Source organism: Carya illinoinensis, chromosome 16 (assembly GCF_018687715.1).
Source record: "Carya illinoinensis cultivar Pawnee chromosome 16, C.illinoinensisPawnee_v1, whole genome shotgun sequence".
Lineage (NCBI taxonomy): Eukaryota > Viridiplantae > Streptophyta > Magnoliopsida > Fagales > Juglandaceae > Carya > Carya illinoinensis.
This window is the reverse complement of record NC_056767.1, coordinates 20298135-20311145: the sequence shown is the minus strand read 5'-3', so window position 1 is coordinate 20311145 and position 13011 is coordinate 20298135. Positions and strand designations below refer to the sequence as shown.

General features: G+C 35.4%; 2 non-coding genes across 2 annotated transcripts; both read right to left on the bottom strand.

Annotated features, from left to right (window-relative positions):
• Positions 1–3464: 3464 nt before the first annotated feature.
• LOC122300018 lies at positions 3465–3571 on the bottom strand. Its single transcript, XR_006239862.1, has one exon. It is a non-coding gene; the product is annotated as a small nucleolar RNA R71 (small nucleolar RNA).
• Positions 3572–8788: 5217 nt separating this feature from the next.
• LOC122300054 lies at positions 8789–8896 on the bottom strand. The gene has a single exon (XR_006239896.1). It is a non-coding gene; the product is annotated as a small nucleolar RNA R71 (small nucleolar RNA).
• Between the last annotated feature and the right edge of the window lie 4115 nt (positions 8897–13011).

The window sequence follows — 13011 nt, the reverse complement described above, 5'->3', positions numbered from 1 at the left end:
AGCTATTTAATATTGATGGATGAGTGAAGCCGCCTAAAGGGATGAGGCTACCACCGAGTCAATGTCGATAGAGTATGCTACCATGGAGGTTAGATTCAAAAGCGTGGTAGAATATTAGTATCCTAAGGATTAAAGGTTTTAACCAAATTAGTATTCAACAGTCCTAGGGTTTTTGAATCAATAATTGGGTCTTTAAATATTTCTCTCTGGTTTCTCTCCCTTTCTCACACTCTATTTCTCTCCTCTCCTCTCCCTTTATTTTTATCATCATTCCGGTTGCCGTTACTGTCTACTGTCCAATACGTAGTTTGACCAAGGCATTGGTAAGCTTCACCAATCCTCTTCTTATTAGAATTAAAACTCAAACTCGTTAATGGTTTGAAATCTCCAACCTTAGTCGTGCTCAGCTTTCGTCCAGTTATCCCCGTTGTCACCATGTCGTGTCAGTCTGACACCGGCTACGATGGGTTCTCCCTCTCCATCTCCCCCACTTTGTGACTCACCCTCTGTCTCCCTCACATTGTCTCTCCATTTATGTCCTTCTCTGTCTCTCTCTCTCTAACCGACTTTTTGTCCCCACTCTAGTACTGCACCTTGACCAATGGAGGCTACCAGACCACGTCTAGCCATGCCACCAGTAAGTACCTATGCCACCAGTAAGTACCTCTCTCTCTCTCTCTCTCTCCCTCCCTCTCTCCCTCCCTCCCTTTCAATTTCTCCCTTCCTCTCTATGTTTAGATAGCTCCACCGTGATGCGATCATAGTCCAAAGCCCTTCCACCACCTCCTTTCCTCAGTCTCCATTTTGGTAAGTGGTTCTCTAACTATGCTTAAAAATTTGTTGTTGGATTTGGGAGTTGTGAGTTTGTGGTGTTGGCTCTCTATTGTGGCCATGTGATGGGAGTTGTGAATCAATGGTGTTGGTTCCTTACTGTGACCATGTGATGGAAGTTGTTGGTTCCTTATTGTGGTTGTGTGATGGTAGTTGTGAATCTATGGTTGTTGATTTACTATGTTGTGACCGAGGGCCCTTGCAAGTGTTGTGTGTTGGGTGTGCTTGTTTTTTTGTTAATGTATATGGCTTTTTTTTGTTAATGTATATGGCTGTAAATCTCTTGTTTTAAGTTCTTGTCATTATCAATTGTGTTGTTGGGATTTTTCCCACATTCGCATTGTTTTTCAATCGTTAAGGAGTGTTGAAATTTTTTACCTTTGTGTTGGTTTAAAGTTTGTGAACGTGAGCTAGAAATTAACTCCCTTGTATTGAATTATAGTTTGTGAATTAAAAAGTGTGATTTTTCTTTATGAAAAGTGTCAGTTTTCCTTTAATTCTATTGATTTTGTTTTATTTCTATATATTTTTCTTTATTTTCTTGGATTTGAAGGAATGAGAATATTTAGTGCAAAAGGAGATCATTTTGGTACAAGAGAAGAGACTACGGATCCAGACCGATGAGAGACAATGAGATTTGAAGAGAGCTGAGGAGATTTGGGAGAAGAGCCTTATCCTACGGGCTGCAAAGAAACTTATCTCACCCAAAAGGCGAGAAGACTTACCTCTCAATAGGCACGTAGACTTTTCTCTCGATAGGTGAGGAGGCTTAAGGGTGACCAGACTTGGCAACAAGGGTTGAGTGACTAGTTTGGGTGACATAAGTTGACCCTAAATGACCAATTTAAGTGACCAATCTACACGACATTATGGGCAACAACTAGCAAAGGCGAGCAAATTTACCGCTCGTTTGGTTGGTGAGAGGGGTTTATCATCCCGATTAAGAATCTATCATCCCGGTCAAGAGTCTATCATCTAAGTCACAGGCCAAGGAGAGTAGTTTTACTTAGTGCACATGACATTCTACCCGGTGGGACCCTTTTGAGTTTCGCAATCAATCTGGTGACCACCAAATCCTCCCGAGATACTGGATTTTGCAAATCAAGCCGCTTATCACTGAATATTCTATTTTTGATAATTCCGTTATTTTTGAGATATTTTTCTCTTTTGTTAATATTTATATTTAGAAACTATTTTCCAGATCTTTAGGTTAGATTGTACCTGTAAGTCTCTGATTTTGTTTTTGTCAACTTTAATAGCTATTTAATCCTGGCTTGTGGGATGAGTTTGGGGAGTTTGAGAGTCCAAAGTCTAGAATCTGAGTGGAGTTTTTATTCTTTATTCTTCTAAGGAGGAGGTAGATCTGAAGAGTAGAGGCAAGAGCTGCATGCTTCATCAACTGATTCCAACAAAGAACACTAGTTTTATTCTTTTTGGCCAATTATTGTTCGATCTATTGAATTGTAATGAGACCGAGAGGTGGTTTATGATTAGAGCTCTAGAATTAAGCACCATTAGTTGAGCGAAAGTGGAGATACTTTACCGCAATTAGTATGATTCACAAGAAAAATCTAAAGAATTTAATGAATTTCCAAATAGTTAAATTCACATAGAGATATGGAGTTATTTGTTAGAGATATTTTTAATATTATTCAAGAGAAGATATTGATAGGTAAGGGATTTTTATCATCAACTTGGAATATTTGAAATTTTATAATGAGGAAGAATAAATTGTATGGGATTTGCTAGATGAAATCAAATGCTCTAGATCTATTCTTATAATCTTTAACAATCTTAATTCTAACGTTTTTTCTTTAGTTTAATTTATATAATCTAGTCTTTAAATTTTGGTTTTCCAAATAGTAATTGATTTAGTAAATTTCAGTACTCAATAGCATAATTAATCTCTGTGGGTTTAATATCTATATTTTTTAAAACACTTACTACTTGTTATGATTTGTGCGCTTGCAAATATTTTCATGCAAATAAGTTTTTGGCACCATTGCCAAGGATTAATTATTTGTTATTGATATTGATACTAGCTAGATTGTTACTAATTTAGATTTTATTTTATTTATTTTTAAAATCTGCTTGAATAGACCTCAGTTTTGCTTTTCTTCTATTTCTATTTCAGGATTTAGAAGTGTATGCCTAGATCTAAACCATTAGAGCCCACACTTTTCGATCCTGAGATTGAAAGAACTTTACGTAAAATCAATAAAAAGAAGAAGCAAGAGACTACCACTTCTACATTCACCATTGCTGACCAAGATAATAAATCTTTAAGGGACTATGCTATGCCCTCTGTCAATGGGGTGACATCTAGTGTAAGGCAGCTGGCTATACAAGCTAATAACTTTGAGATCAAGCCAGCCATGATTCGACAAATCATTCAGTTTGGGGGGCAGTCACAAGAGACTTCTAATTTCCATATTGCAAATTTTCTAGAAATTTGTGATACTTTTAAACACAATAGAGTGATAGATTATGCGATACGGTTGACACTTTTTCCTTTCTCACTTAGGAAAAAAGCAAAAGCTTGGTTGAACTCTTTGCCGCCCAACATCATTACTATGTGGTAGGAGTTGACATAAAAATTCTTAGCAAAATATTTCCCTCCAGTAAAAACAGTGAAGTTAAGGAATGATATTACTACCTTCACCCAATTTGAGGGTGAATTATTATATGAGACATGGGAGAGATACAAGGACTTATTGTGCAAGTGTCCTCATCATGACCTTCTTGCATAACTACAAGTTTAGACATTTTACAATAGTTTGGGACCCACAAATCAGTCTATGGTTGATGCGGTTGTGGGAGGAGCTTTAATGATTAAGACTCATGAAGCTGCATATGAACTTCTAGAAGAGTTGATGTTTAACAACTATCCGTGGGCCCTAGAAAGAGCAATGCCAAGGAAGGTGGCCACTATCTTTGAGCTTGATGCTATTTCCACACTCGCAGTGCAGATGGAAAATCTATCCAAACAACTAGGTAAGATGAACGTTAATGCTATTCAAACTAATGTTGTTTGTGATCATTGTGCATGAAATCATTTGAGTATCTATTGCCAAGTGGGAAATCCTTTTGCTCAACTAAGTGCTAAACAAGCAAATTATGTGTCAAATTTCCAACATCAAAACAATCCATATTCAAACACGTTCAATCTCAGATGGAGAAATCATTAAAAATTTTCATGGAGCAATAATCAACGGCCAGTGAGACCACCTTAATAGTTTCCACAACAAGAGAAGAAGCTGACAATTGAGGAGATCTTCATGTAGTACATGCAAAAGATGGACTCATACATGCAACAGACAGATTTGGTGATCCGGAACAACTCAGCTTTGGTTTCAAACCTTGAGGCTCAAGTCGGTCAGATTGCAAGCATACTTATAGAGAGGACGATAGGGACTTTACTGAGCAACACTATGACCAATCCAAAAGAACAAGTCAAGGCAATATCATTGAGAAGTGGGCAGACATATGAGCAGCGCAAGGAGCGAGTACCAAGCAGGAAAATCATGAGGAAGCCAAGCCTGTGATGAACGGTGTGGAGCAAACCAAGAAGATAGTCCATCAGAAAGCTGAGAAGACTAAGGAGAATAAAGGGGCTTCAAAGAAATCTAGAGAGTTTATATCTAAGACTTATTCTCCTTCAATTTATGATCCATCAATTCCTTTTCTTCAAAGATTGAGAAAAAATAAGATTGATAATTAGTTCTCTAAATTTTTTAGTATATTTAAGCAACTACATATTAATATTTCTCTCATTGAAGCTTTAGAGCAAATGCCTAAATATGAAAATTTTTTGAAAGATATATTATCAAACAAGCAGAAATTGGAAGAGTATGAGATTCTGCTAACTGAGGAGAGCAATGCAAATTTACAAAAGAAGTTGCCACCTAAGTTGAAAGATCCAGGGAGTTTCACAATCCCTTGCACTATAGGAAATTCCTATTTTGATAAAACTTTGTGCGACTTAGGGGCAATTATTAACCTAATGCCTATCTCTGTTTTCAGGAAACTAGGTCTTGGAGAAGCAAAGCCAACCACCATCTCTCTAGAGTTGGCAGATAGATCTATCAAATACCAAAGAGGACTCTTTAAGGACATACTGGTAAAAGTTTATAAGTTCATCTTGCCGGCCTATGTCATTGTACTCGATATGAAGGAGGACGAGGAGACCCCTTTGATATTGGATTGACCTTTCCTTGCAACAGGGAGAACCTTAATTGATGTCCAGCAAGGGAAACTCATTTTGAGGGTTGGGGAGGAGTACGTCACTTTTGATGTATTTAAATATATGGAATTTCCTTCCAAAGCACATTCTTGTTTTCAAATAAGCAACTCAGACTTGGCCATGGCCGACGAGACTTATGGGGCTGAATTTTCAAAGCTACCACTTGAGGTATGTCTTACTTACTCTACTTCTATTGAATTCAAAGATGAAGAGGTTAGGAAGTGGGAGTGACACTTGGAAGCTACACCATCCTTTCCTCCTTAAATAAAAGAAAAAAGGGAAGAGCTAAATTCATCTTGGGCAACATCTCCTAGTAAGGAACCACCCAAGCTTGAACTCAAAATGTTTCTATCAAATTTAAGGTATGCTTTCCTAGGCCAAGGCTCTACTTTTCCAATTATTATTAATTGTTCCTTGCATGATGTAGAGGAGGAGAAGATGCTTAGAGTCTTGCGGGAACATAAGATGGCCTTGGGTTGGACCATCTCAAACATCAAAGGAATTAGTCATTCAATTTGTGTGCACAAGATTTTAAAGGAGGATAATTTTAAGCTGATCATCCAACCCCAAAGGAGATTGAATCCTTCCATGCAAGAAGTGGTGCATAAAGACGTACTAAAGTTGCTAGATACCGGGATTATCTATCCGATCTCGAACAGCGCATGGATACATTCGGTACAAGTCATCCTAAAGAGAGGAGGGATAACCGTGATCAAGGTTGACTACAATAAACTCATACCGATGAGGACAGTCAAGGGATGGTGAGTATGCATAGACTATAAAAGACTTAATGATGCAACTCGTATAGATCATTTTCCCTTACCTTTTATTGATCAAATGCTAGAAAGACTTGCCTTCCATGCTTACTACTATTTTCTAGATGGATATTCCAGTTACAATCAAATAGCCAACCACTACACTCGAGGATCAAGAGAAAAGTACTTTTACCTGTTCTTATGACACTTTTGCATATAGGTGCATGCCTTTTAGTCTTTGCAATGCGCCAACCACTTTCCAACGATGCATTGTGTCCATCTTTTTGGACAGGGTCGAAAAATTGTTAGAAGTCTTCATGGATGATTTCTCGGTTTTTGGTCACTCTTTTGATAATTGTTTATCTAATTTATCATTGGTTTTGTAGAGATGCAAGGAGACAAATCTTGTTTTAAATTGGAAAAAATGCCACCACTTTTCCTTCAAGGGAAATGAGGTCGACTGAGCCAAGATAAAAGTTATTAACAAACTCCCACCACCAACCAATGTGAAGCGCGTGAGAAGCTTCTTGGGTCATGCTGGGTTCTATCATTGGTTTATCAAGGATGTTTTCCAAATTACTAAACCTCTTTGCAATCTATTGATTAAATATACATGGTTTGAGTTTTTTGATGAGTGCTTGCATGCTTTTGAAACATTGAAAAAGAAATTGATTTAAGCACCTATCATTGTATCACCGGATTGGAATTTACCTTTTGAATTAATGTGTGATGCCAGTGACTATGCTATAGGGGCTATTTTGGAGTAGAGAAAAGTAAAAATTTTCATGTTATTTATTATGCAAGTCAGACCTTAATGGAAGCTCAACTTAATTATGCAAGTACTGAAAAAGAACTGTTAAAGGTTGTATTTGCCTTCAACAAATTTCATTCTTATTTGATAGGTTCAAAGGTGGTTGTCTACACCTATCACTCCACTCTTAAATACTTGTTGTCGAAGAGTGATAAGTGCACAAAAGTACACTTTAAATATACTATTATTGAATTAAAATGCTAAAATGTAAATAGAAATAATAGAAATTAATGTGTAATCTTGAATTGAGTTTTGATTTATGTTTAATTTAAGAGTTTATAAAAGAGAAAGTCAAAGCCCAGTCAAATTCAAATGAGGGTTTTCACGGAGTTTGAGAGCAAAGAAAAAAAGAAAGAAAGAAAAAAATAACAAAAGGAAACTGCAAAAAGTCCAAGTTTGAAATTTGCTAGGAGACTGCCTGGACATATTAGTATTTTAATCATAACATTCCACTAACATATCAGATTGATGCAATTCTTGATGTGTTGGAAAGATATTTTAAAAGGGTTATAAACTTTTTTATAATAAGAATTTCCAAATTTGAACTCCTGATGCACGTATGTGGCTGCCAAGATGAGTTCTAAAATTTAGACATTTTTTTTTTTTTTAATAGGCAATCATGAAGATATTAGGGTTTCTTTCCTACCCTATATAAGTATATCGTTAGGACAAAACTGGGGGAAGAACCAGCAGCACCGTGGTGAGAGGATAGACTGAAAAACAAAGAGACAAAATTAATTTCCATGACCTCCATCTACTTTATTTTTCTCTTGAGATTTTTATTGTCTATTATATTTATGGGTAACTAAATTCTCAAGTAGGGCTAAGGATGAATTTGTACATTAGATGGTATTTTTAATTTATGTATTTGATTTTCAATTACTAAAATTCTTTTATTTTATCATTCTCAATTCATTGTTGATATTTTCTTCTCTGAATAATTATAGAATTTATTCTATTTATGGATTCAGTCATATTTTTTCTATTGAATGAATTAGTTCTTTGATTATGTTTGAATAAATTATTTATCTATATTGATTTAATTCTTTGCTACAATATCACACTCTGAGTATATTGTCGTTGTTGGATTTTCTCAATAGTGATAATAATTTTAGAAGTGATGAATGATTTTTCGAAGGATTACATTTGGTTTAATTTTGATTTATAAATCTATACCTTTCGATTGGATATTTTGAGAATTAAGTTTCGAATTGAATTGTTCAATGAATTAAGAATAATTAAAATACCTAATTTATGAAAGTGATTCCCGACGCTTTATGTTTCATTAAATTTGTGTACTTTTTTCATTAGTCACTTTGCTTCATTTTAATTTGCATTTAAAATTAATATTTGTTCTCCATTGATCATTTAATATTTTTCTTTAGTTTCTTTATTCCTTCTGCTATTCTTTTAATTTGTCTCTCTGTGGAATCGACACCCCAAAGCTGTGCTATCCCTACTGCGTTATTCTTTTGGGGTAATCAAATTTTGGCACTGCTGCCTGGGAGACAGTAGAAGAATTGTTAGATAGTTTTTCTTTTCATCAGTTTGTAAAGGTGGTAACTTTGTTCCCACTTTTAGCTTGCTACATCTTTATTTTATTTCTTTTTTCTTTTTGTAGTTTTTTTTTTTTTAGTGTTGCGTTTTTCTCTACCTTGCATGCATAGGTGTAGAGATGCCTTCGGTCGGTTTGCTTGTAGACCTGTGTTAGAGTTTAATTTTTCTAATCATTTCTTTAATAATTCTTCTAATTCTGAGGAAATGAGTGAACATGGAGATCAACCCACTAGGACCCTTCAGGATTACTTCCACCATACACGCACAGCCACACCATTATGCATCATGTTTGTAGCTAATACTCACCAACTCGATTTTAAAACAGTGATGATAAAATTACTCCCTACTTTTCATGGCTTGGAAAATGAAAATCCATATGTGCAAATTAAGGAGTTTGAGGAAGCAGTTGCGACTTTTCGTAGTCAAAATGCAACCGATGACATTGTGACACTTAAATTCTTTCCTTTCTCTTTGAAGGTAGAGCTAAGAGTTGGCTATACTCACTAAGACCATGATCTATTGGGTCATGGAATGATGAAATGAGATGACTCGGGTCTTCTTTGATAAATACTTTCCCTAACATAAGACCAATGCTTTAAACAGGCACATCTCTACCTTTGCACAAAAGGATAGTGAGACTTTATATCAGTCTTGGGAGAGATTTAAGGAGTTGTTGAGTACGTGTCCTCACCATGGGTATGAGAATTGGCACTTAATGAGCTATTTTTATGAGGTACTTACACCTAGAGAGTGCCAATTTGTGAAAATGGTATGTAATGGTGAGTTCTTACAAAAAGATCCTGATGAGGCCATAGAATACCTCAATGAGCTTGCTAAAAAAGCTCATACTTGGACTGGACCTAGTGCTCAAGGAGCATAAATAGGTCATGACCTGCAGGAAACCCAAATGGTGGTTGAATTCACCATCTCAAGGAAGATGACATTCTGAAGGTTAAGGTTGAGATGCTTACTTGAGAGTTAGAGGTGTTAAAGACTAAGGACTTATAGCCAACACACGTGGCTAATCATGCAGAGTCTTTTGAACCATGTTTTGTGTATGGCAGGGTAGATTACCTTGCCCAAGTGTGTCCCACATTTGTTGAGATGAGAGAGATGTATGAGGAACAATGTAATGCCTTAGTTATGTACAAGAAGCCTTATGCAACTTCCTTCGATACCTACAATCTTGGGTGGCGTAATCACCCTAATTTTAGCTGGAAATTTGAAAACCAGTAGCCTGCACATCCACCTAGAGCTTACCCTGCATTGTATCATGCATCATCTTCTTCTTCTATGAACTCCTTAGAAGATATTTTACATGCTTTTATTGAGGTACAGGGTAAAACTAATCAAAAGTTTGAATCTTTTATTATGAATGTTGTTGAAGAAAACAAGATGCTATAAAAAATCATGTATCCAAGATGATGAGCTACTTGAGTGTGAATGAGTGTGGAAAGTTCCCTTCTCGAGCTCAATCCACACCCCAAGGTCAACATATGGTACTGGAAAATTTGAGGGATGTCAATGCCATTATGACACAAAGTGGCAAATCCTTGCACATCCCAACAACTTATAAGTTAGAGGAGGTTGAAGAGGATTGAAGTAATAGTAGTGCCGAGCTGCCCAAGCAAGTTGAGGTAATAAAGAGCCCAGTTAATGTATCATTTCCTCAAGTTTTAAAATTGAATAAGCGGACTTTCGATCCTAGCAATGAAATCTTGGAGAACCTCAAGCAAGTAAAAATTAACCTCCCTCTTTTGCATGTTATTAAACGAGTTCTTACTTATGCAAAATTTTTTAAAGATTTGTGTACAGTTAAGAGGAAGCACCATGGTAAGAAGACAATATTTTTGATAGAGCAATTTAATACTCTAATTGAGCAGTGAATTCCTCCTAAGTACAAGGATCCTCGTTGTCCAACGATTGCATGTAATATTGGGAATCATGAGTTTGGGCCAGCCTTGCTAGATTTAGGACCTAGTGTAAATTTGATGTCTTATTCCATTTATTTCAAACTTGGTTTGGGTGAAATTAAGTCTACTTTTGTTGTGCTTGAATTGGCTGATCGTTTAGTTAAGAAACCGAAAGGAATAGTTAAGGATGTTTTGATCCAAATTGACATGTTTTATTATCCTGTTGATTTCTTAATTTTAGATACTCAGTCGACTTTTTAGTCTAACTCTAAGGTTCCTCTCATAGTAGGTAGACTTTTCTTTACTACGACTAATGCACTTATAAATTACAGGAATGAGTTGATGAAACTATCTTTTGGAAACATGACCATGGAGGTCAACATTTTCCATATTGAGAAACAACCAATAGATGAAGAGTGCCACCAAATATACATGATTGATGCACTCATAGACAAGGAGTTTACACAACTCATGATTTTGATCCACTTGAATATTCCCTTGTTAATTCTGAGTTTGATACTATAAGTGATTCATCTGATATTGTTGATATTTGTGCTATTTTTTATAAAACTCGGGATTATGGCAAATGGGCATGGCAACCGAAATTTGACGAGTTGCCTAAGCAAGCAAGAAACAGATTCCATCAATTATGAAAGCACTAACAGTAAAATTGAAACTTCTGCCTAAGTCTAAGATCTATAAGGTTAAAATGAAAGCGTTTCATGGTAAAAATATTCTTAAGAAAACGTTTAAGCCTAATGACCAAGTATACTAATATGATCGAGACTTCATAAGCACCCAGGAAAACTTCGGTCTAGGTGGACCGGCCCTTTTGTAGTGAAGAATGTTTTTACAAATGGAGCGGTGAAAATAGAGGATCCTAAGGATGGTCAAATCTTTAAAGTAAATGGTCAATGAAGTGGAAGGCATTCCACTTGTGGATCCGGTCTATCAACCTTGACCACACCACGTAAGTATGTTTTTCTTTATTTGTTTTATTTGTTTTGTTTTATTTTTGTTTTCTCTTTTTTTTTTTTTGTTTTTTTTTTTATTTTTTAAGTTTGCTATTGTTTTCTTTGTTTTTTTTTGCAGGTTAATTTCATTTTGTCATTTCAAGTTACAATATTTGGTGTTTAGCGAGCCACCTACATCAATCATCACATGTATTCTACTCTTTTTAGTTACTCCCCATTCAATTTTGATTCTTAAACATTAAGCACACTGTTTTATTTAAGTTGGGGGTGGTAGGGCAATTTTAGTATTTAAAATGCTTGTTGGAACTATGCAGCATAGTTTCATGTATCAATTTTTTTTTTTTAAATTTGCATCACATGTTCATCCTTTTCACATATGTAATCATTCTCATTCATAGCCATTTTCATGAATTCACCAAACCCACCATAATTAGTTTTGCTGAAGCATTCATAGAACCCCTAATGCACTCATCCAAAATTTGTGATAATACAATGGTTTGATACATATAGCTAGAGAACTCTTTTGCTTAAATATTCATGTGAGTTTTGGAATGGATTGAGAGCCTACAAATATAGTAAATTGCGATGAGCTTTCATTGATTTGTTGAATTGGGAACTTCTTTTGAGAATATCATTACATGGTTTGTAGTAGGATGTTGGATATACTTGGGATATGACGAAAGTCAACTTAGAATCAACATTTGAGCCTTTTAAGCTAACCCTTTCCATCATAGACCCCTAGTAGCCAACTTTGAGCCAATAAACACATGTAGCCTTTTCTTTTCATATGCCCACATCATCCATGCCTCTCCACCTTAGAGTATAGCCTATATGTTAAGTTTTCTACCCTTTTAACTTCCAAGTGTATACTAGATCTGAAATTTATATTTTCTTTCTTTTGTGTTGGGTTCTCAAAAAAAGGAAAAAAAAAAAGTCAAGGTTGGGTAGAAATGACAAGAATATCAAAGTGGCATGTGTTTGTTCATTAAATTGTTGGGAAAAGAAAAGAGAAGAGGAAGAAGAAGGAAAAACATTATTATTCGATGATTTGAAACGATGGAGACTACATCAAGTGAAAAGTGTGGTCTACTAAAATATTTAATAAGATTCCCTTTCTATGTACTTGGAAGTTTTTGAATCATTTTCATACTTTTTTTTCATATAGCCCTGAACCCAAGCCACATTACAACATTTTTGTGTTGACCATTGTGATCCTAAGTATGTTTTGGAAAGAGTGATGGAAGTCTTATTTGTTAGTGTTCATATCATAATATCAATGTTTGCTTATTGCTTGTACATAATTGGCTAATTCCCCATGAGAGTATGTGTACACCATTTGTCAACTCCACAGAGAGAATCCTCACATGAAACACTCTGTGGATTGCTATAGGTGGATTGCTTGTGATAGGGTTATTGAATCCCTAAGATTACTTTGATATATGAATCTAGAAAGTATGACTTGGTGGCCTTTGTGTGTGATTTTCCTTAGTCTCTTTTATTGTTTTGGCATGAAAATTGCTAGGGACTAGCAATGAGTAAGTTGAGGAGTGTGATGAGTGTGTGAAAGTGCACTCTAAATACCCTCTTATTGGATTAAAATGTCAAAATGTGAATAGAAATAATAGAAATTAATGTGTATTCTTGAATTGAGTTTATGTTTACTTTGAGATACTTCTAAGTAGATTTTTATGTTTAATTTTAAAGTTTATAAAAGAGTAATTCAAAGCCCAGAAAAATTCAAAGTAAGACTTTCATGGGGTTTGAGAGCAATTTGGATAAAGAAAAAAAATCACAAAAGGAAACTGCAAGAAGTCTAAGTATGAAATTCGCTAGAAGATAGCCTAGACATTTTTTTTTTTTTTTTTTTTTAAAGAAGAGCCGGTAGCCACCCACATAGCGGCCCGTCCCAATTTTATTAAAAAACCCT